The following is a 15,506-nucleotide window of genomic DNA, read 5'->3' as shown; positions in this document are numbered from 1 at the left end:
CGTGAAATAATGAAAGTATTACAGTCAATGGCGTAAATACGTCTTTTATAAAACAGCATTGTTCGCAATTCAAACAAATATTTTATTTAATAACACATGCAGCAAATGAGACAAGACATTAAACCACTGCAGCTTAGAGACTCGGTGAGGTGATAGTGACGAATTATCGCAATAAAATCTTACTACAATTGTTTAGGTTATTTCCCATAAATGGTAGAAGCTTCCACTTTAGATTAAAATTTATTTTGTTAAAAATGTTTACGAATTTAATAAATGTAGAAGCAAACAAAATTCAGAATCTTAAAAATTTTAGTTTAAATCGGTTACTAGCTGTGTTACTTGAGGCTTTCCTGACGGACTAGTTGTGAATATAGTTCTCGGATGAGACGTCGTCGACGCAACTGACCGGCATCTTCAGGTGCGACGAATAGACTACTCAGGCTATGTATGGCAACCTGAGGAGAAACTGTGCAGGCATGAACGCGCCAAATTTCGGTTGCCAGACAGGTAGCGAGAGACACAGCTACGCCACCTGCCGGACGAAGAACGCACGCGCAGAGGCTGTCAGTCATACTGTACGCTGCCGTTGGCTGCCCCCGCGCCCTCTGTCGGGAGCCGCCTGCCGACATACGTGACCGTGATGGCGTGTGTCCGTACTCGCCGTTGTCATCCAAATGTCCACGTCGCCACCGCAGCCTTATCCCTCGTACGACCAAAGATTTTTTGTTGGTATCCTCTGTCGCTGTTAAGCAAATTCAAATGGTTCAAATGGTTCTGAGCACTATGGAACATCTAAGGTCATCAGTCCCCTAGACGTAGAACTACTTAAACCTAACCAACCTAAGGACATCACACACATCCATGCCCGAGGCAGGATTCGCACCTGCGACCGTAGCAGCAGCACGGTTCCGGAATGAAGCGCCTAGAACCGCTCGGTCACAGCGGCCGGCCGTTGAGCAAATTAGTTGAGCTGAGGATTTCCAATGATTCTGTAATAATGCTGTTCCAGTACGAAGACGTCGACGTCAGAATTTCGGTGTTTTTATATTCCGTCCTGTACTGAGGCAGTGCATGGCCACTGCAGGTTCCTCCGGCTGGTCTAGACGCGTGTGTCGTCGATGTTCGACACACCTATTCTCTACTGTGCGACAATTTTGTCCGTTGCATGGTGTCCCGCAGTTACAGGGAATCTTGTAGACACCAGGCCTTGTTAAACCAAGATCACCTTCCACGGAGCGTACAAGAACTCTCGATGTGTGGCGCCACCGCCCACGCCGGGCTGCTAGCGCACGTGTCACCGCCCAAGCTGCTTTTTGTCGACCGACTGTAAGCAACACAACTCCTCGCCCGCCTTGAGTTTCGTTGGCGGACTTTCTTTGAACTCTTCCAGTTGCCAGCTGCTTCAACAAATGAGAAGTTTAACTCTTAAGAGACAGCTGAGTGAAGTGGCTTGGTAAAAAGTACCCGTGATTAAAGCTGACAACATTAAATAAGATACGCAATACTAGAATGTTAAGCAAAACGCTTAGTTGGCTAATGTTTAGCAGGCCGGCCGCGGTGGCCGAGTGGTTCTAGGCGCTTCAGTCCGGAACGGCGCGACTGCTACGGTCGCAGGTTCGAATCCTGACTAGGGCGTGGATGTGTCTGATGTCCGTAGGTTAGTTAGGTTTAAGTAGTTCTAAGTTCTAGGGGACTGATGACATTTTGAACATTTGCAGTCAGGTAGGACCCCGACGCCTCTGCATGGGAAACAACCGCCGGGTCTGAGCGGCGAGACAAGTTAACAGCCGGTCAGACCTACAGAGCACTACCGAAGTAGACAAAAAACTAACGCTAAGGTAGATTACACCATTACCGGCCTATTAACACACAAATCAATATGCCGTTAGAAGGAGGCCAAGAGAGGTGCGTGATGGTAAAATGCCCAGGCTCCTAGCAGTGCTGAGTCAGCATTCTGTGCCCCTGTTAAACTTATCCTACGGAAGGCCTTTTAAGATTTCTCAGCAGCCACGATAAAATGGATTTACGCATTAAAAAAAATTCAAGAGATCACTTCATAATACGCCAGACAGTGATGAACTTAAATGAGTGGCCTAAATATTTCGCCAACAAGCACCAAAATTATAATTACAATTTGGGCGAATTCTCAGGGAACACTTGTTATTAAAAGGCATTTAGAATAGCTGGGCCTGCAGCTAATGACCCTTAGGTGAGGGTGAACGGTAGACCGTTAGCAGTCCAGCTTAACACCGTGCTCATACTCAGGGCGTATTTTGCCGACAACCATAATCCCACTAAATAACAAGCGGTCACAAATGTTAATCAATACGTTTATTTAAAGATGATTATACAATTAACGAAAAAGACTTCTAAAGCCTTAAAAATAACACACAATAAGGTGAACTTTACGTCCTGTACCGTAACAACAGTTAAACAAGCAGAATAGTAATTTAAACACACCAATTCAATCATGAATCGCACCATTCAGAGTGGGCACAGTCTTCGTCCTATTCAGGAAGAAAACCTTGCAATCTAACACGCAATAACTGCACACTGTACAATGATCGCAAATATCATAAAAACTGAGACAATTTTCAGACAGAACCTCCAAAACAATGACAGTCCACAACGTAAAACAGAGTCTCGAATTGCCCTCCAGGTTTTTGAAAATAGGGCGCTCGCATCTGGCCGGGGCTGACCGCAAATCCACGTTTAATCTGTTACTCATAAGCCTACTTCCCGAGATACAGCCCGACAGGCACAAATGGCTGACGCGGCTCGGTCACCGTCCCGCTTCTGGCATGCAACTCCGCTGGCCGCCCAAAACACCAACATGCCTCGACAGGCTCGCGGCTTCTCCAACTAATAGGACAGCACTCCGTGGCCGCTTCCTTCACGCCACGGTTCTTCTTCATATCCGTTACTGCTTGGAACCCACCTACCATCTACTAAGGTACCTACGCGGTGCCGCAGAGATGCTCTCGGACAAAGATGACCGCACAACAGGACAAGAAACAATCGAGAGATCGAAGCGAGCCGCACGTCTCAGCGTTCTATGGATCGTAGAGTAGACTGTTAGATCACTTTATGGGACGGGTAGTTTCGAGAATTTGAAGACATAAATGGATATGTTAAAATTAGGTGTAAGAGACAAAGGAATTACCGACATGGGCTACAGGCGGGCGCTGATTCAAATCAATGCGGAAAGTTGAAAATTTTTGCTGCACCGGGATTCGGACCTTTCACCTTTGATTCCAGTCAATGATAACTAGCGGCCAATATATATGTGTGTGTGTATGTGTGTGAAATTAGATTTAACGAGAATTAGTGAAATACAGTGACAATAAAACTAGGATTCCTGATTTTCAGTCCAACATCACTCAAGGGTAACACAGAAATTGGTCTAAAAACGAATAATAATAATCTGGAAACATCCCCCAGGCTGTGGCAAAGCCATATCTATGCAATATCCTTTCTTCCGGGAGTGCTAGTTCTGCACTTTTCGCAGGAGAACTTCTGTGAAGTTTGGAAGATGTGAGATGAGGTATTGGCGGAAATGCAGCTGTGAGAATGGGTTGTGAGTCGTGCTTGGGTAGCTTGGTTGGTAGAATACTTGCCCGCGAAAGACAAAGGTTCAGAACTCGAGTTTCGGTCCGGCACATAGTTTTGATCTGCCAGAAAGTTTCATGAATAATAATATAGCAAATCGTGTGAACTACTATGAATAACATAATGAACATATTATCGAAGCCAAAATAGATAGAAAGGCTACATACAATTCTAAGCCGAAACACTATCAGAGCTTGATATAACGTGTTGGTCCGTCTTTGGAAGGCATACAGCACTGATTCTGCGCGGCATGTATTCGTAGTTGCAGGGAGGTTTCAAGAGATATCTGCCATCAGGTCACACAGTTATATATGAAGGAAGTATCTGTTCCCGAAAGAACAGATACCATTGATGACCGTGCAGCTTCTCTGGAATGAAATGGTAATTAAATCGGCACCGTAGCAGCAATCAGGCGTTGACATACATAATTGGGGAGATGTTGAAAATGTGTGCCCCGACCATGACTCGAACCCGGAATCTCCTGCTTACATGGCAGAAGCTCTACCCACCTGAGCTACCGAGAGTGCAGAAGAGTGCGCCTGCAGGGACTTACCCCTTGCACGCTCCCCGTGAGACCCACATTCCCAACATGTCCACACCACTACATTCGTAGTGCGCCTAATAGATGTTTGCCTTTCACACTCAATTCTCGTGGCCGATTAATCTAACAAGTCCCGTTCGAATTGAGGCATAGCGTGTGCTCTCGCACAAGAAGGTCATAGGCTGGGTAGCCATATTTTAACTACACATGAAGGTAGTATCTGTTCCCGAAAAACAGATACCATTGATGACCGTGCAGCTTCTCTAGAAGAAATGATAATTAAATCGGCACTGTAGCTGCAAACAGGCGTTGATATACATCATTGGGGACGTCTTGAAAATGTGTGCCCCAACCGGGACTCGAAACCGGGATCTCCTGGTGATATGGAAGACGCTCTATCCATCTGAGCCACCGAGCACACAGAGGATAGTGCGCCTGCAGGGGCTTATCCCTTGCAAACTCCCCGTGAGACCCACATTCCCAATATGTCCACACCACTACATTCGTAGCGCGCCTAATAGATGTTTGACCATCACACTCATTACTCGTGGCAGATTAATCTAACAAGTCCCATACGAGTTGAGGCATAACATGTGCGCTCGCACAAGAAGGTCATTGGCCGGGTAGCTATATTTTAACTATATAAAAAGGTAGTATCTGTTCCCGAAAGAACAGATACCATTGATGACAGTGCTCTTGAAAAGAGAACAATATTGTTAACTTTGATTAGGATTGGGCAATGAGTAGAGCAGATGATTTAGATGGGCGACATGGAGGAGCTCATGGATTCTTGTGAGTGGCAGAAAACCATTGTGCGGCGGTTGCGGGAGTGCTTTTGTGGAGTTTACCGAGGTATGATGGAAAGTGAGCAGGAGAGTGGGTCTTCTCATTCTGACTACGGTTTGGAGAGGGTTCTGATCTTGACTTTTGTTATGAGTGGGGTGCACTTGGGACACTTGTCCAGAGAGTGATTTCGGACCAGCACTGGTCTTGAATGGGTAGCCGGTGGTGAGGCCTTAGCTATACCGAAAGTTTATACCTCAGGCATCTCGGACAACCTGCTGTGCCGAGGGCAACTTTATTCGTGACAGGTCAGTCGTTTTGACGTTTGGGCTCCTTGTGCACACTGCCGTAGAAGTGAATCAAATTGGTCCATGGTATGACCGGTGACGGAAGTGTCACGTCCTGGAATCTGCCGAGATTTGAGGCCTCCATTAGAGAATAATTACAATCCGTCTAACAGACTGCCGGTCGCGACTTCGCGTATTTCGTGCTCGCACTATGGAAATACAGGCGTCGCACATCGCTTCTCTGCACACGCTGGAACCACGACCGTCGCCTGAGGCAGCGCACACATTGTTTTGCTGCTCCGGCTTGTTAGGGCAAAACGGTATATATTGTGTGTTGACTAAATCAATCAAAGTATTTTCAGTATTAGATTATTTTGGATTACGTTATCCATTTTTTGAGCCAGGATAAGTAGTTCAATCAAACCACAGTCTTTGCCAACCAGTCGTCACCCAAGGGTGTCCTACCCGTCTGAGCCGCGTCACGGCTCAGCTCATTTGATTTACCCGCGAGATTATTTCGCTTGTTTTCGCCGCAGCGATAGGGGGCGTGGTCGCTGAGCGCTGTGGGCGCTGGTGCACGAAGCGACAGTTTTGGAGGACGGCTCGGACGAGATGGCGACAGGACGGAAGCGGCGGGGACTCAACTGGTGCCTGCCGATTAAGGACTGCGATGACAGTGGCTGTTTGCGACCATGTGGGGAGGACGGAATGCTGGCTTGCGTAGCGTGGTTCTCCATGACCAGCTGTTGTTTGTTGGGCCCAGCACTCGAGTGTAACAGGGAACTGCATTGGTGTTGTTCTCGTCACCTGGCTAAGGCCGAAATTCACATATATTAATTATCATTACTTTATTATGTGGTTGGTACTTGTAGTCAACATTTTGTGATTTGAAATACTTCGGAGAATATCATCATGTGCCAGGTGTCTACTATGAATAATTCTTAATTTGTTTCATAGTGTATGGCACGGTATCCACTATCATCGATCATTTTATGAAAGTTCTGTTCAAATTATTATTACATGAGACTTTACTAAAATTGGTGCGTTTAAATTGCAAATTTCTTAATTCTACTAATATTGCTTGGGATAAACCCATCTATTTCTTGATACTGCCATATTTGTGTATTAAGTTGTGTTTCTTCTCGAGAGTGATTGAATTGATTTTGGAACACTTGGGGCTAGTATTTAAATGAAAATTTGCTAGCTAACACAACCGTGGTGAAATTGAAAACTTGACTGTGTTTACTCATGTCAACAGTCGTTAATGTTATTTCTGTCTTGTAGCTTACTTAAATGATACAAAATAATTTATAAATTTTGTGTATTTGTCACGAAAGGTGAACTGATGTCACATGAGAGAAAAATAAGTGACATTTGTTTAGGGTTTATGCAAGCTTAAGTGAAATCAGGAAGTAAAAAGAAAAAAACCTGTTATCATTGCCACATTTTTTTAAGCAGGCAATAGGGAATTTGTTGCACTCTTGCCAAATTGGATTTTTTTAAAGGTTTGGTTCAAATGGCTCTGAGCACTATGGGACTTAACTTCTGAGGTCATCAGTCCCCTAGAACTTAGAACTACTTAAACCTAACTAACCTAAAGACATCACACACATCAATGCCCGAGGCAGGATTCGAGCCTGCGACCGTAGCGGTCGCGCGGTCCAGACTGCAGCGCCTAGAACCGCTCGGCCACTCCGGCCGGCTTTTAAAGGTTTGATTTACATGTAGTACAAATCACAAGTTCAATATTTTTCTGATGTAATTGTTAATATTTGTACATGTTGCACTATTGTACGATATAATATACCCTTTACTAACAGTATCTTTATGTAATGTTTCAGAGTTTTAAAAAAATTTTTTTTGCTAAAATTTCCTTTTAAACTGTTTATTGTACTAACTTGGATGTATAACCAATTATTGTTAAATAATAAATTTGTGTCAACAGGGCTTGGACCAAATAAATGTGCCTACACCTTCCCCATCCTGGCTCTGCTACCGTCAGTACATCACACCGTCATTGCACGTTTGTGCTGCCATCAGATCGTGTTTTATTTTTGTCATCTTGCTTAACATGTATCTTCTCGTCCTATTTTATAAACAATAAACTTGTGCCCTATCTTTTATAAAAGATCAATACCATATTGAAATATTACTAACGCACTAAAAACTGACTAAAACAATGACAGGGCCACTTTTTCATTAATATTATTTCAGCATCCAAGTTCATTTGGATTCTGATAAATATGATAATCTCTAATACAAGCTATCAACAGCAAACACAGCCAAAGGGCAGAATTAGTTTAGCAGACACAGGGGGCAGGTAGTCAAGTGGAAGGTATGCTAGTTAAAGTGGTTGCTATCGGGGCAGTAACTCAGAGTCGCCTGTCGCCTTCCAGAACATGCAGCACGTCCAATTAGCTTTGCAGTACGTGCCACCATGTCGGGCGACAGGTTTGCAGTCAGCTATTGTATATGGTATAGGCATATTATTGGAGAAAATCATTTGAGAAATCATTATTTCATAACAGCAGCCGGTGATCAAGAATAACATCTCGCTAGAGGCTCAGAGCCCGCACCCTCAGACTTTTGACACTTTTCACTGCACGTGGTAGGTACAGATATTGGCATGGAATAAGGTGTGTGACGATGTGCGGCATTAAAAACTGGTACACGTCAGTGGAAGTGTAAGAGTGCATCAAAACATATATGGCACATGCCTCCATCTGGACACCCATCAGGCAAGTAGTGGAACGTTTGCAGTAACATTCAGCCCTTGACGCATCTCGTACTGGTGAATGGTGCAGGAATAAAAACCATCCTGCACTGTTGACATCATTACAACCCACGTCCTTGGGCTGACCGTGTGGCTCCTGTTGACGCCAGGGCCAATGTCCCGTGGCTGGGAAGAGGGATTTGGTCCAGCGTGGAGATTATGGGACTGTCTTTCGTTAGACCTCTTAAATTGGACATTGTCGTGGCTAAAAATAAACTTCTGAGAAGCCCTTGAAGCAGAGTATTACAATGGACTGGAAATGACACTCAAAATGCTAACATTCCGCTCTCTGGTCTGATTGGTATGAATGTTGTGAACGTTGAAACAGGTTTGGTTGAGCGGTTGGTAGCTCTCAAAATCGAGGGGCGACCTGGCAGCAGTAGTGGAGATCGGTGGCACTTAGTGATGTGGCAAGGATTAACAAGCTGGGAACGCAGAATCGTCAGTAAACAGTAATGATGTTCAGCAGCACTGCGAGATTTGAAAGAAATTGAAAGTGCACGCTAGTGGGTGGGGGTGACATTTGGTGTAGTCAGTTCCCGATACCTGAGTGAATATTACGATTAATGAGAAAGAATGGTCTCGTAAGTCAGGGGCATTGTATCACATGGCGGAGCCATTAGCTGGCTGGTGGTGTTATTCAGTGGCGAGGTCTAGTAGAGAACAATAAGTATTGTTTCTTCTAGTGAAACTTAAAGTGTGGTGTTTGTATATGATGGTGTTTTACTGTTTTGCTTGAGTTGCTACAAATTAGTTTGAAACCATTTAGTTACTGCCTGCGATGTACGTTTCCCAATGTCGCGTCTGAGTCTTTTAAAAGATTTCTGTAGGGCGTTGATGAATGATATTGGAACAGTGTCCTGGCTCGCGTGTCAAAGTGATCCAGGTGACCCTTCTTCACACGGACTTGATGTTATAGCAGTGCAGAGGAGAACAAACATTTCCGAGTGATTCCGCGGGGCAATACGTCGTGTAGTTTGTCTCACATGCCGTCCATCACTGAAGACGTCGTCAGACATACCGTGCATTCTAACATCAACTTTGAGCGATTGGAGTTTATGACGTCATAGAGTGGAAAACGCACACTTCGAGTCTTTACAAAGGATGCAGATAGATATTCTGAACGTTCGTTTGACCGTAGACCAATGAGATGAAGGACAGCACCTGAAATACATACAAGCCATCTATTTTCGGTACAGAGTGCGGAGATGCTATGGTTTTAAGCTGATGCCCATGAATACATGTCGTTTCAAAGCACCAGCACATTGAGACTTTGCCGAAAACCAGTCGTTTATTGGTACGATTTCCAATAATAAAATCACAGGAAACGGCATACTGGTGGTTAAATAATTTTCGAATTGTAACTTGCGTCTTATGAAAGCGTGCCGTTTAAATGCAAAGGCAATTCTATATCCACCAAAATCACAGTATCCTTGGTTCGATTTCTTATAGTTAAAGGCCAACTAATAATATATCCGCAATTAAAGCCTGTAGCAGGTAATAACGTAGAACACCAGTTCCTGTATTACGGAAGTTCAGTGTAGTGTATTTTGTATTTATGCATCTATTTTCGTTAAAGTCTCAGGTATAGTGGGCTTGCATAATTTTGTAACTAGTTTTTTTATTTTATTTACCTTCACGTTTTCTAATACGTTCTGAGACTTTATTAGTAATTTAACTGACGTGTAGTCTGTAGTACTCGATGTTTCGTAAATATTAGTGCACTCTCTCTCAGAATTGGTTTGTTCGCTGGGCTTTACCTCTAAGAGAGCTTGCACTACTGTCAGTAAGATATTTTATACTTACTTGTTAAAAGTCCTCTATGTCTAAGTATTCTGCTACTGAGTAGAAAGAGTGATCAAGTAAGAGTGACCTTAGAGTTTACTAAACAATGAGAATGATGAAATAACCTTTATCTTATGTGAAAGACTATTGTAAATTAGTAAAGTAAGTTTTGTAAGGTGATATCCTTACTGACTGGGCATTGAACTTTCCTTTTTGTATACACTGATGTTGAAGTCTTCATTTATGTGTGCTACAGACAGAACAAATTGATTAAAATATGGTTTATACAGCTAACAGTCCATTTCATAATCGAACTGTGCAATTGGCGAGCCAGATAAAGTACGAATAATAATGAACATTATAATGAGTACAGAATATGGACTGAGAGTAAATCAGAGGAAGACAAAGGTAATGAGAAGCAGCAGAAATGGAAATAACGAGAAACTTAATATCAGAATTGATCATCATGAACTAGACAGAGTTAAAGAATTCTTTTACCTAGGGAGCAAAATAACAAAAAACAGACGTGGCAAAGGGGGAATAAAAACAAGACTAGCACTGGCACAAAGAGCATCTCTGGCCAAGAAAAATGTCCTAGTATAAAAAATAGGCCTAATTTGAGGAACAAATTTCTAACTATGTTTGGAGCACAGCTTTGTATAGTAGTGAAACGTAGACTGTAGGTAAACTGAAACAGAAGAGAATCGAAGCATTTGAGATGTGACGCTACAGAATGCTGTGGCAACTTCTGGCACTGAATGTGACAGCAACACCAAATGTAGCAGGAAGGGGTAGAAGACACTTTATTAAGACTCGTCTGAGATTTCCAAGTGATTTATTGTTTCCAACTACAGTGCCACATTCCCCTCAGTCTGCATCACCGGGACCCACAATGCTGAGGACACCACTTTGCTGTCCGCAAAACGGCTTGGCGCGGAATGGCTGCCTCAGCGACCTGTGCACGAACTGCTGTGTATCGGCCTTGTACGGCTGCGGAGTTGTGGCGTCGTCAGGATGCGCTGGCAGCCAACTGTGCGATCTACATCCTCCTTGCCTCAGCGCCACTCGGTGTGAGCCGCAGGTGGCTCGCTGCATTCCTTCTTCGCCATCATGGTTAAGATCGTGGCGACAACAAGTGCCTGCGATCCGGCATCTGAATCTGCGGCCCTTGCCTCAGGATGCCTCTGGCGTGTGTTAGGAGCCAAGATGACTGCCTGTGGTAGCGAGCCGTGGCTTGGCTCGCTGCTGGCTGGCTACGGACCCCACATCGGCCTCGGAGGGTCGAACAAGCGACCCGCCGTGGACTGGAACGCTGGCGCCCCATCTGCTGCTGTGTGACATGCCCCGCTGTCCAGGAGAGCTGCCACATTTGAATGCTTTGTTAGTGAACCGGCACCTATTTATATTCGGCTGAGCGCCTCTGTTTCGCTAAACGCGCTTTCCACTTCACATACTCATAACACTTAGGTTGGCCAGTGGGACCTTTCTGCCTGTGACTTGCGCAATGCAAACCACTGCGTGTACTTTTTCTGACGGTTCTACGCCCCTGTGGCCTCTATTTTACTTGGCAACTGCTGGTGAGCGCTACTCACTGCAAACAGGCCCACGTCTGGCTGTAATTTGCGCGGCGGGAAATATTGCACCAAAACTGACTTTTCCTATCCCAAACGGTAGTGCCGCTACAAGAAGAATGTTGAAAATTAGGCGGACTGATAAAGTAAGGGACGGTACGGTTGTCTGTAGAATCAGTGAAGAAAGGAATACAAGGAAAACACTGACAAGAAAGTGGAGTAGTATGGTAGGACATCTATTAAGACATGGTACTAGAGGTAACTGTAGAGGGTAAAAATTGTAGATAAAGACATAAATTAGAATACAAATAGCAAATGATTCAGGATGGGATTCATGTGCTCGTCTGCGATGAAAAGATGAAACTTTTGGCCTCTTCAAATTAGTCAAAAGACTGATGGTTTAAAAAAATGGGGTAACACAACAACTCTCAAATCAGGTGCCTGCCTTCACTGCGGGATTAGCTTAGGCTAGCACCATTGTGCGGCTTTTCCACTACATTCAGCTTACCTATACACAAGTTCCATATCAGCCAACTGTTCATTACTACTAAGCTCGCTAATAACAGGGTTCTATTTGTTAATGAAACACTATAATGTACGCGTTTCTGGCATGTCCCTTCATCAGATTATCAGCAGAATGTACATTGGTTATTGTAGATGTGACACGTTTCTCTGTACAATCTATTTTCTCAGATACTTTGATTATGGGTCACTGCCCGAAACGCACCAAGTATAAGTTTTCGCAGAAAAGTGAACCGCTAATTTTAGTGGCTAAAAAAAAATTGTGATAAGGACGTGCTCAGTACTCATATAAGATTCGCAGGTCCTCTGCGTGCCTTAATTTCGCAAATCATACAGTTCAACAGTAAATCAATCCATAAAGCTGTGTGTCAGTTTTAACATATGTTTCACATTTTCGGAAAAACAAATTCGAGGCAGAACGGAGCAATAATCAATGCAAGCTGTCAGACGAATAGTAACATGGGCATTACTGATGCCAGCAGCAAATACCTCGAGTGAATGGAATTCTTTTTTTCTAAACGAGACATACGTCGCAAACCGTCTACATTTACAGAGCTGGGCAGATATCTTCATTGTGATACAAATGCAAAGTGCCACCGGAACCATGCGTTCCTCGTATCAAAATACTCAGAAAATGATGTTGTTCAGCTACTTTATTCCTCTCGATATGTACAGGAACTATACATATGGAGCTGACGTACATTTTTACGTTTCGTCGTGTATACCAGTTCTTGGAAATTCTCCAGATACTAGACGTCTCTTCTTGGAGTGGTGGTTGAGATTTCTCAGTTTTTGCTTTACTGTCACAGGCAAGCAAGTCCGTATAATTTCGTGCTGCAGTCCTTTGTACTTGCTCTGTTTCTCACGTTACATGCACATGTTTTATGTGTGTTCTGCTATGAGCCTTATTACTGTTTCGTAAAGAGAGTATTTGAGAGACGAAATGCAGTTTACTAGTAGCATATAAATAAAGTGAAGCCCTCCATTTGCTTTACAAACAAACAAACGAGGTTATTTGATCTTTGCAATTCATATGCTCTCACATCATTCCTCCGAGCTACCTGTATGACGCGATTGACTCCAATTACCCGCCCGGATAAGCCACGCGTTAAAAACGAAGGCCTGTGTGTCAGTCAGCCTGAATGAGACTTTTAGGCGGTTTCCCAAATCCGACTAGGAAAAAACTGCACTTGGGCCATGTTCCACTTCACTTCCATTCCGCCTGCTCCGTTCGGTCTCCTATGTGTTTTATGGCAGTGTGAAGTGTACTTTAAAACTGACACACAGCTTTACGTATTAGTTCACTCCTGCGACTCTTACATGAATACTGAGCACGCTCTTGTCACGGTCTTTGGCCATTAACAACAAGAGTTCGCTTGTTGTGAGAATTTTTATTTGGTACGTTCCAGACAACTACTCATCATCAGAATATCTGAATACCAGTGTTCTTTCCTCTGACAATCTGATGAAGAGCCATACCCGAAACACGTATATTATAACATTTTAATAACAAATGGATTCATGTTACTGGCGTTCTTAGTAGTGAAGAACACTTGGTCGATATGAACCTCGTATGCGAATACACTAAACGCTATGGAAGAGTCAAACAGTTGCGCTACTCTAAGCTGATCCCGCAGCGACGAAAAGCTGGCAAGCACCTGATAATACTCTCAAATTTGAGGATTGCCATGTTACTTTTTTTTTTTTTTTTTTTTTTTTGGACACATGAGACTTTCGACTTGTTTGACTTGTCCTGTCACGAATTCCACTCGTGTGCCAACGTTTCCACCTGACTGCAGATTTTGCAACCTACTTCCTCTACAGTTTTTACCCTTAAGAGCTACCTCTAGTACCACGGAAGTTATTCTCTGATGTATTAACAGACGTCCTACCACACTATCCCATCTTCTTGTCAGTGTTTTCCATATATTCTTTTCTTCACTGATTCTACGGAGAACCTCATCATTCATTGCTTTATCAGTCCACTTAATTTGCAACATTCTTTTGTAGCATCACATCTCAAATGATTAAGTACTCTTCTGTTCCAGTTTTCCCCACAGCTCACGTATCACTAACATACAATGCTCTGCTCCAGACGTACATTCTTAGAAATATGTTAAACACGGACGGCTGTGGTAAACAAATTCTGTCCAAGGGGGAGTGATTTCGGGGGCACTGGGGACGGGTGTGCCATCACTCCGATTTCTGCTGCTCCTATATAGATGTTTAGGCAGTAATATATAAGAAGTTTAAGCGGAGAACTCGTTTCATCCGCGGTGTGGCAACAAGACAAGTGCGATGTCAATACACAAAAATGTGTTTAAGTTATCTGAGAACGGTATAATATTTCTCTTATGTTACTGTTGCTGTGGTCTCCAGTCCGAAAACTTTTTAATTAAATAATAGCCGGCCGATGTGGCCGAGCGGATCTAGGCGCTAGAGTCTGGAACCGTGCGACCGCTACGACCGCAGGTTCAAATCCTGCCTCAGGCATGGATGTGAGTGATGTCCTTAGGTTAGTTAGGTTTAAGTAGTTTTAAGTTCTAGGGGACTGATGACTTCAGATATTAAGTCCCAAAGTGCTCAGAGCCATTTGAACCACTTTTGAATTAAATAATATGCAAGATGCATGGAACAAGACTTTTGGTCAGGTGAATGCAGGGTTATAAATACAAAATCAAATAGGGGTAATGCAGGAGTAGGTTTAACAATGAATAAAAAAAAATATGAATGCTGGTAAGCTACTACAAACAGCATAGTGAACGCATTATTATGGCCAAGATAGACACGAAGCCCATGCCTACTACAGTAGTACAACATTATATGCCAACTAGCTCTGCAGATGATGAAGTAATTGATGAAATGTATGATGAGATAAAAGAAAATATTCAGGTTGTGAAGGGAGACGAAAATTTAATAGTCATGGGTGACTGGAATTCGAGAGTAGGAAAACGGAGAGAAGGAAACATAGTGGGTGAATATGGATTGGGGGAGAGAAATGAAAGAGGAAGCAGCCTGGTAGTATTTTGCACAGAGCATAACTTAATCATAGCTAACACGTGGTTCAAGAATCATAAAAGAAGGATGTATACATGGAGGAATCCTGGAGATACTAGAAGGTATCAGATAGGTTATATAATGGTAAGACAGAGATTTAGGAACCAGGTTTGAAATTGTAAGACAATTCCAGAGGCAGATGTGGACTCTGACCACAATCTATTGGTTATGAACTGTAGATTAAAACTGAAGAAACTACAAAAAGGTGGGAATTAAAAAAAATGGGACCTAGATAAACTGACTAAACCAGAGGTTGTACAGAGTTTCAGGGAGAGCATAAGGGAACATTGACAGGAATGGGGGAAAGAAATACAGTAGAAGAAGAATGGGTAGCTCTGGGGGATGAAGTAGTGAAGGCAGCAGAGCATGAAGTAGGTAAAAAGACGAGGGCTAGTAGAAATCCTTGGGTAACAGAAGAAATATTGAATTTAATTGATGAAAGGAGAAAATATAAAAACGGAGTAAATGAAGCAGGCAAACGTCTCAAAAATGAGATCGACGGGAAGTGCAAAATGGCTAAGCAGGGATGGCTAGAGGACAAATGTAAGGATGTAGAGGCTTATCTCATGAGGGGTAAG

This window comes from Schistocerca serialis, chromosome 2, assembly GCF_023864345.2.
Source record: "Schistocerca serialis cubense isolate TAMUIC-IGC-003099 chromosome 2, iqSchSeri2.2, whole genome shotgun sequence".
In the NCBI taxonomy this organism is placed as follows: Eukaryota; Metazoa; Arthropoda; class Insecta; order Orthoptera; family Acrididae; genus Schistocerca; species Schistocerca serialis.
The sequence above is the reverse complement of the archived record's forward strand: the minus strand, read 5'-3'. Positions refer to the sequence as shown.